The 17026-nt window shown below is 36.3% G+C and overlaps 1 long non-coding RNA gene across 1 annotated transcript; it reads left to right on the top strand.

Moving 5' to 3' along the window:
- The first annotated feature begins 792 nt into the window (after positions 1 to 792).
- On the top strand, positions 793 to 16862 carry LOC129922162 (uncharacterized). The gene is made up of 2 exons (XR_008774137.1): positions 793 to 1158; positions 15285 to 16862. It is a non-coding gene; the product is annotated as an uncharacterized LOC129922162 (long non-coding RNA).
- The last annotated feature ends 164 nt before the right edge of the window (positions 16863 to 17026 follow it).

Raw genomic sequence — 17026 nt, 5'->3', positions numbered from 1 at the left:
GATATAAGCTTTGTACACACCAACCAACTCACCAGAGAGCTGAAATAAGATACAAACTTTGTACACACCAACCAACTCACGAGAGAGCTGAAATAAGATATAAACTTTGTACACACCAACCAACTCACCAGAGAGCTGAAATAAGATATAAACTTTGTACACACCAACCAACTCACCAGAGAGCTGAAATAAGATATAAGCTTTGTACACACCAACCAACTCACCAGAGAGCTGAAATAAGATATAAGCTTTGTACACACCAACCAACTCACGAGAGAGCTGAAATAAGATATAAACTTTGTACACACCAACCAACTCACCAGAGAGCTGAAATAAGATATAAGCTTTGTACACACCAACCAACTCACCAGAGAGCTGAAATAAGATATAAACTTAAAAAAAAAATGTATCCAATTTTTCGGTACTGTAGAACTAAAGTTCAAAGGTGAACATTTCGTGACACCGTATTGTTTTGTGTCCTTGTTGGAGGTATTAAGAAGTTGAAATTATGGCTTCATGGGGGATAACTCATTCTTATTGTTGAACACGCATTCAGTTCGATGGCAAGGGAGATTATAGAAAACAACGTTTCTATTTGACCCCCCCCCCCAGACATACAGGAACTCGTCACAAACAGCCGGTTCATCTCCGTGATCGTATGATTGCCTGCTTCTGTTTTTCTTGCAGCAGACGCCATGACACCAACTATTTTTCTGGACTTACACGACTCTAAAAATAGCAAAGAATTTTCTAGAAACATAGTTACATTTGTGCATACATCTTATTCTAAAAAAACATAAATAACACACGAACTGTATATAGACACACACACAGACACAGACGACAAAGGTCCGCATGAATACTTCACACCTGATAACAATGCCCTTCGCCAACTTCAAAAAGTGACTAATTAGGACACGTGACTAAGCACAAACATATATAAACACCTTCCTCTAGCTCATGCATGACGGGATACTCAATAGCATAAATGTTCTTTCTGATATTTCGATAAACAATAAACAAGGGAAGACAACTTTAAGCAGCAATGAAGACTATACTTTTGGTCACCTTGCTTGTCTTCGCCTCGCTTTTTGGGGCGCCCGTTGTGGAGTCTCTCTTCATTGGGAAATGCTATAAAAAGTGGGCGGACTGCTCAGGGTGAGTACTGTAGTTGGGATTAAAATAGTATACAGCCTTATGTTGAAAAACTACTTGTCGATGTTCGGTCGTTGGATAATAGTTCCAAACATTAAGGACAACTAAATCGATGTAGGCGTATTATATGTCAATGTACTCAGTATTAAATAACTTGAACAGAATTCTTTCTTAACATAAAACTTAATATAAATTTTAATGTATAATTTCTACTCTAACTTGAGATGTGATCTACATTTAGTAGTGACAAAATTCAATACAAATACAAGCTTGTACTCGCCTAAGACTCTGATTTGACCATCTACAATCCTACGTACAACACTCTTCCATGTGACTTCTTAACATGAATTATGACAGACCAGCTAAAGGTTTCATCATTCTACACCAGCAAACACCTTGGAAACACACACACACAACTTATTTTCTTAACTGTAAAAAAAATAAACGATTTTTTTCTCTTATCTAAAGAGAAATATTTTTGAGATTCTTGTCTTGGAAAGAATGGAAGTGTGATAGTGTCCCTATCTCTACCCTTTCTTGTATTCACTCTTTCCTTTCTCTTTCTCTTTGTGTATCTCTTTGTCTTCTCTTTACCTTCTCCTTGTCTCTCTTCCTTGTTTTCTCTCTCACTCCTTCCTATCTCTTTCCGTATGTCTCTCTCTGTCTGTCTATCTCTGTCTCTCTCTGCCTGTCTGTCTCTGTCTATCTCTGTCTCTCTCTGCCTGTCTGTCTCTGTCTGTCTATCTCTGTCTCTCTCTGCCTGTCTGTCTCTGTCTGTCTATCTCTGTATCTCTCTGCCTGTCTGTCTCTGTCTATCTCTGTATCTCTCTTCCTGTCTCTCTCTGTCTATCTCTGTCTGTCTATCTCTGTCTGTCTGTCTCTGTGTGTCTCTGTCTGTCTGTCTGTCTCTCTTTTTGTTATCGTCTTTATTTCTCTATCAGACATTTTCCCCAGCAAACTTTCTTGTTATTGTAGAAACTCTTGTCCTGAGTTCTGGATCTATTACCATCATTCCCTAAGCTACAATGTCAACCAAATGTCTTAAAACGTCTAAGATTTAAACTTATGACCTATGTGACTTGTAGGATAAAGTATCCCCGGGTACGCTGTTCTGCCTCATCGTGGCACCCGGGTGGAAACGGTTACTTGAGGGGGTAACTAGGCTAAATGAATGGCGAAACATAACTCCCGTGGGGATGCCCACGGGTAGACGAGAGTCCACTCATTGCACGGGCGGAGTTGCAAAAGAGTCCCCATAAACATGTCACACATCCATGCGCTGTTCCTCAAGGGACCGTTACATAAATGGCGAGTCCCCCATGGTTAGCTTGGTACAACGAAGGAAAATGGCGGAGGCTCCCGGTGTGCTCGGCCTTCGCCCATGTACAGCCAAGCATGCATTGGGGGCCAAAGGCATTGGAAACAGCAATGCTTTACATAGGCATTGACTCGGGTCTCTCTCAAACAGAACTGTGTTTCACGCAGGTTTTTTTTTTTTTACTGTTTGGCGTCCAACAGTTTTTTTTTTCACTGATAAATAATTAATTAATTAATGTCTCTAAAAGAACAACTAATATAACAGATTAATTAAAAAACATTGATTCTTTACTTTATTACTAAATATTTTTTATTATTAAATGTAAAAAAACAACAAAGAAATGATAATCGATTTTCGTAGGGACAAGAAGGAAAATGATATTGTTTCTGTAGCTGGAGAGACTATTGAAATTGTGCAAACCTTTAAATACCTTGGTACTATCCTAGACAATAAACTAAATTTTACTGCAAATACTGATTATATCAGCAAAAAAGGGCAGCAAAGATTACGATTACTAAGAAAACTGTCCTCGTTTAATGTTAGCGAAAAGGCCTTGGCTATGTTTTATCACGCTCACATCTGCAATATTTTAAGTCTCAATATCACTGCCTGGTATGGCAATCTGAGCATTAAAAATAAAAATAAACTTTATAGAATCCTAAATGCTGCTGGCAAAATCATTGGCAAAAAACAAACCCCATTTGGGCAGTTGTTTGAGACAAACATCTCTAAAAAAGCTAACAAGATCCTCGAAATAAAGAATCACCCTTTGTGTCAGGATTTTGTGATTTTACCATCACAGAAGAGATACAAGACACCGATAGCAAAGACAAATAGACACAAACACTCTTTTGTTCCCCTGGCAATCAAATCATTAAATAAGAACAATCTGGTATAAACTTTGTCACATGTAAATTATGTGTGAGTCTGGTGTGAATGTACACTTTGGTTTCTTATAGTTATAATGTTTTTGTTTGGTGTAATGCACAAATTGTAAGACAAATTTCCTTACGGATAATAAAGATTATTATTATTATTATTATGACTTCACTATACTAAACATACATACAACGTTTGATCATAGAACAAAAAATATTTAAAAAAAAGGAAATGTAGGGATCGCACTAGTGACATGTTCGTTATTACAGTGACCTTCTGTGTCTTCAAGTGACATGTTCGTTATTACAGTGACCTTCTGTGTCTTCAAGTGACATGTGCGTTATTACAGTGACTTCTGTGTCTTCAAGTGACATGTGCGTTATTACAGTGACCTTCTGTGTCTTCAAGTGACATGTGCGTTATTACAGTGACCTTCTGTGTCTTCAAATGACATGTGCGTTATTACAGTGACCTTCTGTGTCTTCAAATGACATGTGCGTTATTACAGTGACCTTCTGTGCCTTCAAATGACATGTGCGTTATTACAGTGACCTTCTGTGCCTTCAAATGACATGTGCGTTATTACAGTGATCTTCTGTGCCTTCAAATGAGATGTGCGTTATTACAGTGACCTTCTGTGTCTTCAAATGACATGTGCGTTATTACAGTGACTTCTGTGTCTTCAAATGACATGTGCATTATTACAGTGACTTCTGTGTCTTCAAATGACATGTGCATTATTACAGTGACCTTCTGTGCCTTCAAAAAACATGTGCGTTATTACAGTGACCTTCTGTGTCTTCAAATGACATGTGCATTATTACAGTGACTTCTGTGTCTTCAAATGACAAGTTCGTTATTACAGTGACTTCTGTGTCTTCAAATGACATGTGCGTTATTACAGTGACCTTCTGTGCCTTCAAATGACATGTGCGTTATTACAGTGACCTTCTGTGCCTTCAAATGACATGTGCGTTATTACAGTGACCTTCTGTGCCTTCAACTGACATGTGCGTTATTACAGTGACCTTCTGTGCCTTCAAATGACATGTGCGTTATTACAGTGACTTCTGTGTCTTCAAATGACATGTGCGTTATTACAGTGACTTCTGTGTCTTCAAGTGACATGTGCGTTATTACAGTGACTTCTGTGTCTTCAAATGACATGTGCGTTATTACAGTGACTTCTGTGCCTTCAAATGACATGTGCGTTATTACAGTGACCTTCTGTGCCTTGAAATGACATGTGCGTTATAACAGTGACCTTCTGTGCCTTCAAATGACATGTGCGTTATTACAGTGACCTTCTGTGTCTTCAAATGACATGTACATTATTACAGTGACTTCTGTGTCTTCAAATGACATGTTCGTTATTACACTGACTTCTGTGTCTTCAAGTGACATGTGCGTTATTACAGTGACCTTCTGTGTCTTCAAAAAACATGTGCGTTATTACAGTGACCTTCTGTGTCTTCAAATGACATGTGCATTATTACAGTGACTTCTGTGTCTTCAAATGACATGTTCGTTATTACAGTTACTTCTGTGTCTTAAAATGACATGTGCATTATTACAGTGACCTTCTGTGCCTTCAAATGACATGTGCGTTATTACAGTGACCTTCTGTGTCTTCAAATGACATGTGCGTTATTACAGTGACCTTCTGTGCCTTCAACTGACATGTGCGTTATTACAGTGACTTCTGTGCCTTCAAATGACATGTGCGTTATTACAGTGATCTTCTGTGCCTTGAAATGACATGTGCGTTATAACAGTGACCTTCTGTGCCTTCAAATGACATGTGCGTTATTACAGTGACTTCTGTGCCTTCATATGACATGTGCGTTATTACAGTGACCTTCTGTGCCTTCAAATGACATGTGCGTTATTACAGTGACCTTCTGTGTCTTCAAATGCCATGTTTGTTATTACAGTGACTTTTGTGTCTTCAAGTGACATGTGCGTTATTACAGTGACTTCTGTGTCTTCAAATGACATGTGCGTTATTACAGTGACTTCTGTGTCTTCAAGTGACATGTGCGTTATTACAGTGACCTTCTGTGTCTTCAAGTTTCTTCTTCTTCTTCATCGTTCTCATTGTTATGTTGGAGTGTTCATATGTCTAGACCAATACATGAGATGAACTGCGCAGTGGTTTCCAAATCAGGGAGCTCTCCATATAGTTTTCTTTCTATTGGGGTGATTTGGGGCCAATGTCTTTGTCACAGATCACATTATAGAATTGTTTGTACATTTCACTTTTGAAAGTAATATAAGCCCTCGACATGAGTCTCGGGATTTAATCCTCAAATTTAGACACTTGACGTTCAAGTCAGGATTTACCCAAGGGACGTAATTAGTATGTTTGAAATCTATTGGTTGATTTGAATTTAAACAAAGACATTTTTTGAAAAGAGTTAGCGCCAGAGAATTGGCGGTAGTAAGAAAGAAAAGTCAGTCGATAAAATAATGTTCTTGTAGCTAGTCACGTTTCTAGGAGCTCTGTTTGAAAAGCCTTTGTAATATGTTCCATATTCATTGATTTGTAATTTGTACATAAACTGTACTTACGTTGTATTTAATAAAGTTCCAGAGTTTTGTTTTATCAAAGAATCGTCAATTGTGATTCTAGATCGTCATTTTTGTTAACTATTGAATTCAAGTAAAATCCCCGGCATAACAACACATCGTAACATCGTGCATGTTGTTACATCTGGCACAAGTGTTGTTACATTGGCACTCTCCGACGAATAAAAGTTCATGAACAACTTTTAACGAAATTTATTCAAGATCTAGGACCAATTTCTAAAACTCTTCAAAGGAACTTCATTCTTATTTAACGGAGGACAGAATTTCTGTGTTTAACAGGTCAGTTGGTTATCGATAAATCATTTATAAAGATTTTCGTTAGAGTTACGTCTAACTCACGAAATCTATTATTATATGTAATTGGCAAAAGGAGTAAGACCAATATACATAATAACTGGCAATATAAAAGACCAGTAAAGCAAATAACTGGCAATAAAAAAGACCAGTAAAGCAAATAACTGGCAATAAAAAAGACCAGTAAAGCAAATAACTGGCGTTATAAAGAAGACCAGTAAATCAAATAACTGGCATTATAAAGAAGACCAGTAAATAATCATTTGTGCAGCACAAAGTAAACAGAAGACCAGATTTAACCAACTGTTAAGCCAGGAAAAAAGTACTCGGCTCAATAGATCCCATACTAGACATCTACACTTCCTACAACGACTCCAGTAGTACTTCTACTGTAAAACAAAGTTATACTTCATAGCCAGTTACGGCATAACTAACATTGATTTGTTATATTCAAAACGTTACTATATTTCTACATTCCAAGTTGGTATATTTTTCAACATGTCTCCAAAGACAAGAACACAAAGATGGTTAGAATTATTTGACATAGCTAAAGAAAAACAAGTACCTAAACCAGAAGAATGGGTTCATCGACAGGAAGAAAAAGAATATCAAGCAAAAGTACATTGTAACATGACTTCAACAACAGACATAATAGGTGAAGCCATAGCTTTAGCAGAAAAACTCAACATTCCTTCACATGAACGAGAAAGATGGTTTGATAATAAATTAGCTGAGTTCGACAGAGAAAACGACAGAAGACGGCAAGAAGAACTAAAACGAGAATTATTAGAATTGAAAAATACCGAATTCAAAGCTGAACAAAAGAATGATGCAACATTAACAAGAATATACCAGAAAGCTCAATTAAGAAAGCGTACAGCATATCTCGAAGATGGATTTCTCAAGAAGATTACTTTCCACAAGTACAATGTCATTGAACAAATATATGTACCAAAGAAGTTCAGAAAACAAATAATTAAAGCAAAGCATGAATTTTATGACACCATACATATGAGTGTAACAAGTACCAAGAAGAGAATTGCCAAAGAATATTATTGGCCTAGCTTGACCAAAGATGTCAAGAAATACATTAATAAATGTTTACATTGTCAATGGGATTATGATGAGAAACAAACTCAAAAGAAAAGCAACATAACTAAAACAAAGAATGAACCAGACTACAAAGTCAGAATTGACAACAATGAATCTATGAATCATGACTCAAGCAAATCTACAGGGACATCACTGCCTACTACATGTCCACCCCTACCTGTTACTACATGTCCATCCCTACCTGCTACTAGTTCTACATGTCCATCCCTACCTGACAATACAAGCCCATCCCTACCTGACAATACAAGCCCATCCCTAACCACTGATGATGACTTCATGCATCAAGACTTGAATAAGACAGCATCTGCATCAAATACTATGATATGCATTGAACATTTCTGCTACAATCAAGACAAGTCTCATGAACCAGAAGCAGATACTTATATTCAATCAACTTTGGCTATACCAGACAAAAGAAAAACTATGCAACTTGACTCTAACACTCATACAAGTATTCCTCATTTGAAAGAATGTGAGTCAACTCAAGAAGCCATTACATCCAAGAACATTGAAAGTCAAAGAATATTACATGAACACATGAAATCAAGATATTTTGCTCAAGGAGATCAAGTCAATTTACTGTTACCAGATTGGAGTAACAAGCTATTCTACAAATGGCAAGGTCCATTTACCATCACCAGAAAGATTTCCAACCTGCTTTATAAAATCAATGTCAACAAGTTTACCAGAGTATTTCATGTTCATATGTTTGAACATTACCATGAAACAGATAATGAAGACATCAAAGCAGAAGTTGAACATTTTACAAGCTTAGCAACTATTCCTGAGGAAGAAGAAACATCATCAACACCCATTCCTGAGATAGATGTTTCATTAACAGCATCAAATCAAATTGACATTCCAAAGGTCATCACTTTGGATGATATATCATCAAATCAATTTGACATTCCCAAGGTCATCACTCTGGATGACATAGCACTACAGCAAGTGAAGGACACTAAAGTGTTTACAGACCATGCAGATTTCTTTACCAGTATTTCCGAGACATTTCCAGTACTGCAATTTGAAAACAACTCAGAGAGCAACAACATTGACAACACCAAGTTTCATCCTCCTTCTACTCAAGGGGCAACTTTTCTTCAGAAAGGAACAAATGAACTTCTTCAACATTGCTGTATTGACCCATTGAACTCAGACATGTTCAGTCATTGCTCTATTGAACATTCTAATGCAAAGCATTCTGTTACCATTGTTCTACAGCGTCAAAGTTCATCAACCAGAAAATTGAGTTTTGGTTTCGGACAGTTCTTATTTTCACCAAACTCAAACGCGGTTCAATCAGACATTATCTGTGAGTTCAATATGACATGGAGACAACAGCTTCATAAACTGAAAGACATTTTCTTCAAGTTTAGAAAACGCGTACACACATCCATGACGGCAATTCAGAAGGGTTCCGAACTTTACATTTCTACTCTACATATGTACTATAGCATATTTAGTGCCACTTGATCCATTATCATTCATACTCGTCAAGGAAGAACAGTATTCAGTTGTACTTAATCAATTAATTTGTCTACTCATTTTTTTCCACAGGAGTTCTATATCAGATGTTGTATTTATTTCAGCACCAAGCAACCCACTGAGGAAAGTCACTCATTCAAGATACTTTGTTTATTATGTTTCAGCATCTTTGCATATGACATGCATCAGACATCTTAATTTTTAAATCATGTGCATTTTATTTCAGGTATTTTATTTCAGGTCGAATATTATTGCATATATCCTATTATAATAGTACAGATACATGACAGACAATTGGAATTTTTCATTGCTTCACACATGTTGAGATTGATCACATTGAGTACTATTTTCTCAGAAGATTGTCATGTACTATCACAATTATTTTTTCTATGTCAATTGTTCATATGCAATATATTTTTCCATGTACACATTTCCACATTAGTACTAACCAAATGAGTTGTAGTATCATAACAATTTTTTGTGTATTATACGCATTTCTATTACCATACAAATGCTAAATGGAGAGGGGGGTAATATGTCACAGATCACATTATAGAATTGTTTGTACATTTCACTTTTGAAAGTAATATAAGCCCTCGACATGAGTCTCGGGATTTAATCCTCAAATTTAGACACTTGACGTTCAAGTCAGGATTTACCCAAGGGACGTAATTAGTATGTTTGAAATCTATTGGTTGATTTGAATTTAAACAAAGACATTTTTTGAAAAGAGTTAGCGCCAGAGAATTGGCGGTAGTAAGAAAGAAAAGTCAGTCGATAAAATAATGTTCTTGTAGCTAGTCACGTTTCTAGGAGCTCTGTTTGAAAAGCCTTTGTAATATGTTCCATATTCATTGATTTGTAATTTGTACATAAACTGTACTTACGTTGTATTTAATAAAGTTCCAGAGTTTTGTTTTATCAAAGAATCGTCAATTGTGATTCTAGATCGTCATTTTTGTTAACTATTGAATTCAAGTAAAATCCCCGGCATAACAACACATCGTAACATCGTGCATGTTGTTACATCTGGCACAAGTGTTGTTACAGTCTTATACGGGCCTCTTGGTAAAGAGAGCAGTTTTGGAGGACGTGGTCGGCATTCTCTGGTGATACTCCACATGGGTAGATTTCACTTGTTCCAATTTTGAGCTGCCGGTGCATGTGTTGTCTCATTCTGTTGTGTCCGGTCCTGAGTCGAAAGATTAGACGTTGGTCTTGTCGGGATAGCTTATAGTAAGCGTCATCTTACTTGCGATTTGAATGAGAGCTCGTCCATTTCTCATTTATTTTATCTACAATTAATTTCTTCATTTCTTCTGGATAGAGTGTAGAGTTTATTTGTGAGTTAGTTCTCCCACTCTTGGCGAGTGTGTCAGCCTTCTCATTTCCTTCAAGTTGTATATGAGCTGGTATCCATTGAATAACAGTTCAAGTCTTCAAGTGACACTTGCGTTATTACAGTGACCTTCTGTGTCTTCCAATGACATATTTGTTATTACAGTGGTGACCTTCTGTGTCTTCCAATGACATATTTGTTATTACAGTGGTGACCTTCTGTGTCTTCCAATGACATATTTGTTATTACAGTGGTGACCTTCTGTGTCTTCCAATGACATATTTGTTATTACAGTGGTGACCTTCTGTGTCTTCCAATGACATATTTGTTATTACAGTGGTGACCTTCTGTGTCTTCCAATGACATATTTGTTATTACAGTGGTGACCTTCTGTGTCTTCCAATGACATATTTGTTATTACAGTGGTGACCTTCTGTGTCTTCCAATGACATATTTGTTATTACAGTGGTGACCTTCTGTGTCTTCCAATGACATATTTGTTATTACAGTGGTGACCTTCTGTGTCTTCCAATGACATATTTGTTATTACAGTGGTGACCTTCTGTGTCTTCCAATGACATATTTGTTATTACAGTGGTGACCTTCTGTGTCTTCCAATGACATATTTGTTATTACAGTGGTGACCTTCTGTGTCTTCCAATGACATATTTGTTATTACAGTGGTGACCTTCTGTGTCTTCCAATGACATATTTGTTATTACAGTGGTGACCTTCTGTGTCTACCAATGACATATTTGTTATTACAGTGGTGACCTTCTGTGTCTTCCAATGACATATTTGTTATTACAGTGGTGACCTTCTGTGTCTACCAATGACATATTTGTTATTACAGTGGTGACCTTCTGTGTCTTCCAATGACATATTTGTTATTACAGTGGTGACCTTCTGTGTCTTCCAATGACATATTTGTTATTACAGTGGTGACCTTCTGTGTCTACCAATGACATATTTGTTATTACAGTGGTGACCTTCTGTGTCTTCCAATGACATATTTGTTATTACTGTGGTGACCTTCTGTGTCTACCAATGACATATTTGTTATTACAGTGGTGACCTTCTGTGTCTTCCAATGACATATTTGTTATTACAGTGGTGACCTTCTGTGTCTACCAATGACATATTTGTTATTACAGTGGTGACCTTCTGTGTCTTCCAATGACATATTTGTTATTACAGTGGTGACCTTCTGTGTCTTCCAATGACATATTTGTTATTACAGTGGTGACCTTCTGTGTCTTCCAATGACATATTTGTTATTACAGTGGTGACCTTCTGTGTCTTCCAATGACATATTTGTTATTACAGTGGTGACCTTCTGTGTCTTCCAATGACATATTTGTTATTACAGTGGTGACCTTCTGTGTCTTCCAATGACATATTTGTTATTACAGTGGTGACCTTCTGTGTCTACCAATGACATATTTGTTATTACAGTGGTGACCTTCTGTGTCTTCCAATGACATATTTGTTATTACAGTGGTGACCTTCTGTGTCTACCAATGACATATTTGTTATTACAGTGGTGACCTTCTGTGTCTTCCAATGACATATTTGTTATTACTGTGGTGACCTTCTGTGTCTTCCAATGACATATTTGTTATTACAGTGGTGACCTTCTGTGTCTACCAATGACATATTTGTTATTACAGTGGTGACCTTCTGTGTCTTCCAATGACATATTTGTTATTACTGTGGTGACCTTCTGTGTCTACCAATGACATATTTGTTATTACAGTGGTGACCTTCTGTGTCTTCCAATGACATATTTGTTATTACAGTGGTGACCTTCTGTGTCTACCAATGACATATTTGTTATTACAGTGGTGACCTTCTGTGTCTACCAATGACATATTTGTTATTACAGTGGTGACCTTCTGTGTCTTCCAATGACATATTTGTTATTACAGTGGTGACCTTCTGTGTCTACCAATGACATATTTGTTATTACACCGACCTTCTTTGTCTTGTAAAGTATAAAAAGTAAAGTTCCACTTATTCCTCCAAATCCCAGTCTTTGGACTGAGAACAAAGAATTAGTAAAAAAACAAAAACAAATCGCAGTCCATCCTGTTACAACTATACAAAAAAGAAACAATCAAAAAAGAAAATATACTGTTGTAACTCTCTAGGTTAGGCACTCAACGAAAAGGCAGGCAACTCAACACAGTTTAACAGGAAATAAATACAGGTGTTTATTCACTAGGGCAAACACATAACATCCTTCAACTTCCTCAGAGTCTTGCTATTAATTTACCAGTCCTTTAGATAGCAACCCGAATGTGGACCAACGACAGCCTTCCCCGCTTCGCTCCAGGTCCCTTCTACAACCTTCAGGCAGCACCAAAAGCTGGCTTCTTAGTCTCCAAACATTCAAACCCTTCACAATCCCTGATGCACTGTTATTCTCTCTCTTCTAGTGTCATCCTGTTTACGTTCACTAGTGCGCTAGTGCGCACCTCAAGCACTGGTGCAAGGCAGGGTTACAACAATACATATAACTCAATAAGAAAAAACTTATGTTAGTTGAAGAACTACACACTTATAGCTATATCTCTCAATAATGCAGAAGTTACTTCTATTTTTCGATATGGAATTAAAACAATAGTTACCAATAATTAATTGACTAATGGGTTAATTTTAAATTGTTTAATGTTGTTGTTTTTTTAAGTTACAATAAAGAATCGCTTAGAATAGATGTGGAAGAAATAACGTGTCCATTATCTAATGGGACAAAACCCTACACATTTAGCCATATCTGTCAATAAAAATAAATAGTAAATTACCAGTAATTAATGGGCTTATCATTGTTTGTTTATTGATTCACGTATTGTCTTCGCCAGTGAATAATTGTCCAAATGTTCAACTTGATCCAAGAAAAGGTGTGGGAGAAATAACGTGTTCAAAGTGTTCACCAGACAGAGAGAGAGTGAGTTGATATGTGTCAACCAGATACCTCGTCGAGTGACTTTGAGATGGCAATAGATGGCAATAGATGCTAAGTACTTAAACTAAACACTATGTTGGAGTGGGGAAACAACTCTAATAAAGAGGCATTGGATACATTTAATAGACACGGCATTTACTTTCAAGCCCACTGCATGAAATAGTTCTAGTTGAGTACAGTAAACATTTAGGACATTACATGTGTATTTCCAATTACTATTACTAATTAGAGGTATTATAAGCATTGCCCAACTGAGTACAGCAAAGGGCTGGAAAAAAACTGTGCCACCTTTCTGCTCCTACTTTTTCAATGTAAAGGTAAAATTACAAGCGAAATATTATCTTGACTTAGACGTCTCTGTTGACACCGCATTTTTTTGTATTCACTTGGTCTATTTGTCACATCCGTAGTCACGTCAAACCATTCATAGGATCCCTACTGTTTTTTAATGGACTTTTACGCTCCACTGCTGAAATGTAACCATAAAGAATGTCGTGTAAGAAAGGTCCGGCTGTCTGCGTGGTATATTAGAAACTGGTCTAGTACGTCCAGTAATCATTCGTACTGACATTTTGACATATAATTTCTAAATACATGCTTGTTTCTAAACAGACATATTATAGGAAAGCATTAAGACAAGGTATCTTATAATGGTGAGCGGTCATTTCATCCCCGGCCACTTCATGCCCGTTCTCTAGCTCTTGATAGTGAAAAAAAGAAGTACATTTAATTGTTATGGTATGGAATACTATTCATGCAAATAAATCATAAGTTTATTATATAGATTATTATATAACGTTTTTATGGTTCTTGTAAATAAGCAAAATTCTTCGTAAAAATAAAATGCAACATATACTTCACGAATAAATATTCGCAAATCCTATACCCTTAAGTGAGCAATTGTTGTATGTATATATAGTACCAGGCGGCCTCGCCTCGCTCGGTGAGATAATTTCATAAGTCATTTTGGGAATATTTTTGTAATTAGGAAACAGAACGTTCGAGTAAAGACTATCAATCTGAAGAGTTGCTTTTGTGTGCTGTTAGTTCTAACTGTAAATTGTACATGGCAATTAGAATAGAAAGTCTCTTAAGTCCCCCAACAGTGTAGACAAACCACAGTTCACGTCATGTCGTTTTACATTGCAACGTTTGCATAAACCTAGTGGGCTATTATTGGCTTGGAAGAAAGTTTTTGCAGTGTAGCTTTTAAACTGTTAACGTTCAAACATTTAATTTTGCAATTAGTATATTCATTATGGCTTTAGTATGAAGCATCAAGTGATGTAAAATCTCTACGTTATAGGGTAAAACAAGCACTTTGTAATAAAGTAAAATGGCACATTTTTTTCCCAAAGAGACTTAAAAGCATTGCGTTAGTATTCTAAAGAAGCGTTTCCATGGGGCATCTCAGCTATGCCGACTGCCTTTCAGCTCACTAAATAAGATTGCCTTTGGCAAATGTTCGTTTCCCTTACGGGATACTTGCCCTGCCCACCGAGCTGGATATCATGTTCAGTGTGAGCAAGTAAAGCTTAGAGAAGCTGTGTCAGGACCATTCCTTGGTTTGGGTATGGGACAGAAGATTAATAATTTACTAGCATATATATTGCATATAACTGTTCACGTCTTTTCAACGTCGAAAACTAATAAGTAACGATACGTAAGATTTTCTTTAGGATTCTCACGTTCAATTAATTGATTGAGAGATATTTATCAGATAAATAGTAACAAAAAATGTTCCGGCCGCTAGAAATCTAAATTGGTTTGTGCTCCTACAGAAAAGGACTCTTGAAAATTTGACTTTAGATGGCTTATCAGTGGAAACAAAAAGCAAACCTCTTTTAAAATAAAAAAAAAATATATATATTTCAACATTTCCAATATTATGAATACCAAACGTCTGTATCTGTTAGCTATTTTTCTAAATTCGCCATAGATGCAAATATCCAAAGCATAAAATTATTACAGCGTACTAAATGAAAATTGTTTAAAAATGTTACCAGATGAAATAGAACAAAAGTTAGCGTCCTGTGTCTTGATTCATTTTCGTATATCTTTTTTTGTTTCACATACAATGAGTTTTTGTTTTTACAAGTTTATACGTTTATTTATACAAATTTTATTTTGTTATGTTTCCCCTACAGATGGAACAGGTGGGGCAAGTGGGGCTTCAGTGAAACCTGCCAGGATGACTGCAGAGCTCTGGGCAAGACTGTGGGCAACTGTGTGCCGTCGCCACACAATTGTGCATTGGATACTCATGGCTTCCAGTGTCAGTGCTTAGATCTATAGAAAGACTTGCAGACGAGAAGGTCCACTTGGAAAAATAATTTAGTTGTTTTAGAAATTCTTTAAACAAAAAAGTCATATTTTGACATCATCAATTTGTGTGTATGAGAGAAAGAAAGGATGTTGTTGTTTTTAACTTCTATTGGAGAGTTTCACGACGATCTAACAGTGGGGAAAGAAGCTAACTTGAACTGTAAATGTAGCCTAGTATAAAGAAGAAGAATTAACCTAGAAAATTTGATACTGCAATTCGTAAAAGGCACAACAATTATTTCCCTTGACCAAAGTATAGCTTATCAACACTTCCTGCTATACACTGGAGTCACCATAAAAAAAAAAGCTTACTATTTATAAATTTTCCGCCATGATTGAAAATCTCCAAAGTTCTTCTAAACTTCAAAAGAAAGATCTGAGATTTTAATTTTGATACTTTCACAGAGAAATTCCCGGATTGATAGGACAAACAGACATGATTAATGTGTATATTTCTTTACTTCTCATGGTTACATTGATTCAGAGATGTCTACAAACCAAACATGAGACATTGATTCAGGGATGTCTACAAACCAAACATGAGACATTCCAAACACCGTACTTTTTAAAGAATGTGTTTTTAAGAATTAAATATCTTTGTGTACATTGTTTAACAAACATGTTCTGTACTTTGTTATGTCTTTAAAAATACACTGTGTCAAGAATAGAAAAGCTAAAATAATCAAATGAATCTTGTGAAAACTACTTCTGTCATGATGTTCGTTGTATACATATACACAGAAATGTGAACAGTTGAACCGTGATTATTAATCACCCTCATGAGTTGATCGCTAATGTCTCTTCTGTCCTGATGATCAAACTCAAAGTCTGGTACTCACTTACCCTCCAGGTCTACCTGCAGGATGTTAAACAATTAAAGGATCGCTGTTTATTATTCTTGGTACCTATGGAAAAGTTATATGTATCATGCGACTGTTGGTATATGTACCATGAGACTGTTGGTATATGTACCATGAGACTGTTGTTATATGTACCATGCGACTGTTGGTATATGTACCATGAGACTGTTGGTATATGTACCATGAGACTGTTGGTATATGTACCATGAGACTGTTGGTATATGTACCATGAGACTGTTGGTATATGTACCATGAGACTGTTGGTATATGTACCATGAGACTGTTGGTATATGTACCATGAGACTGTTGGTATATGTACCATGAGACTGTTGGTATATGTACCATGAGACTGTTAGTAAATGTACCATGAGACTTGTTATATGTACTATGAGACTGTTGTTATATGTACCATGAGACTGTTGTTATTACAACTATTATTATTCGTTTCTATGTTTCGTCTAGTGTCTGTTATGACTCTTGTAGTAAGATCTAATTAAATCATGTTTCGAGATCCTAAATTTGAAGAATTAGAAAATTGTGTTTTGTTTCTTTTTTGTGATAAGATTTAGATTTGTATTTTGTGAGAATGGCGTGACTACTCATTGGTGTGGGTAGGGTTGCTAGATTTGTATTTTGTGAGAATGGCGTGACTACTCATTGGTCTAGGTAGGGTTGCTAGATTTGTATTTTGTGAGAATGGCGTG

The sequence above is a fragment of the Biomphalaria glabrata genome, chromosome 12 (genome assembly GCF_947242115.1).
Source record: "Biomphalaria glabrata chromosome 12, xgBioGlab47.1, whole genome shotgun sequence".
Classification (NCBI taxonomy): Eukaryota; Metazoa; Mollusca; class Gastropoda; family Planorbidae; genus Biomphalaria; species Biomphalaria glabrata.
This window is presented reverse-complemented; position numbering and strand designations above follow the sequence as displayed.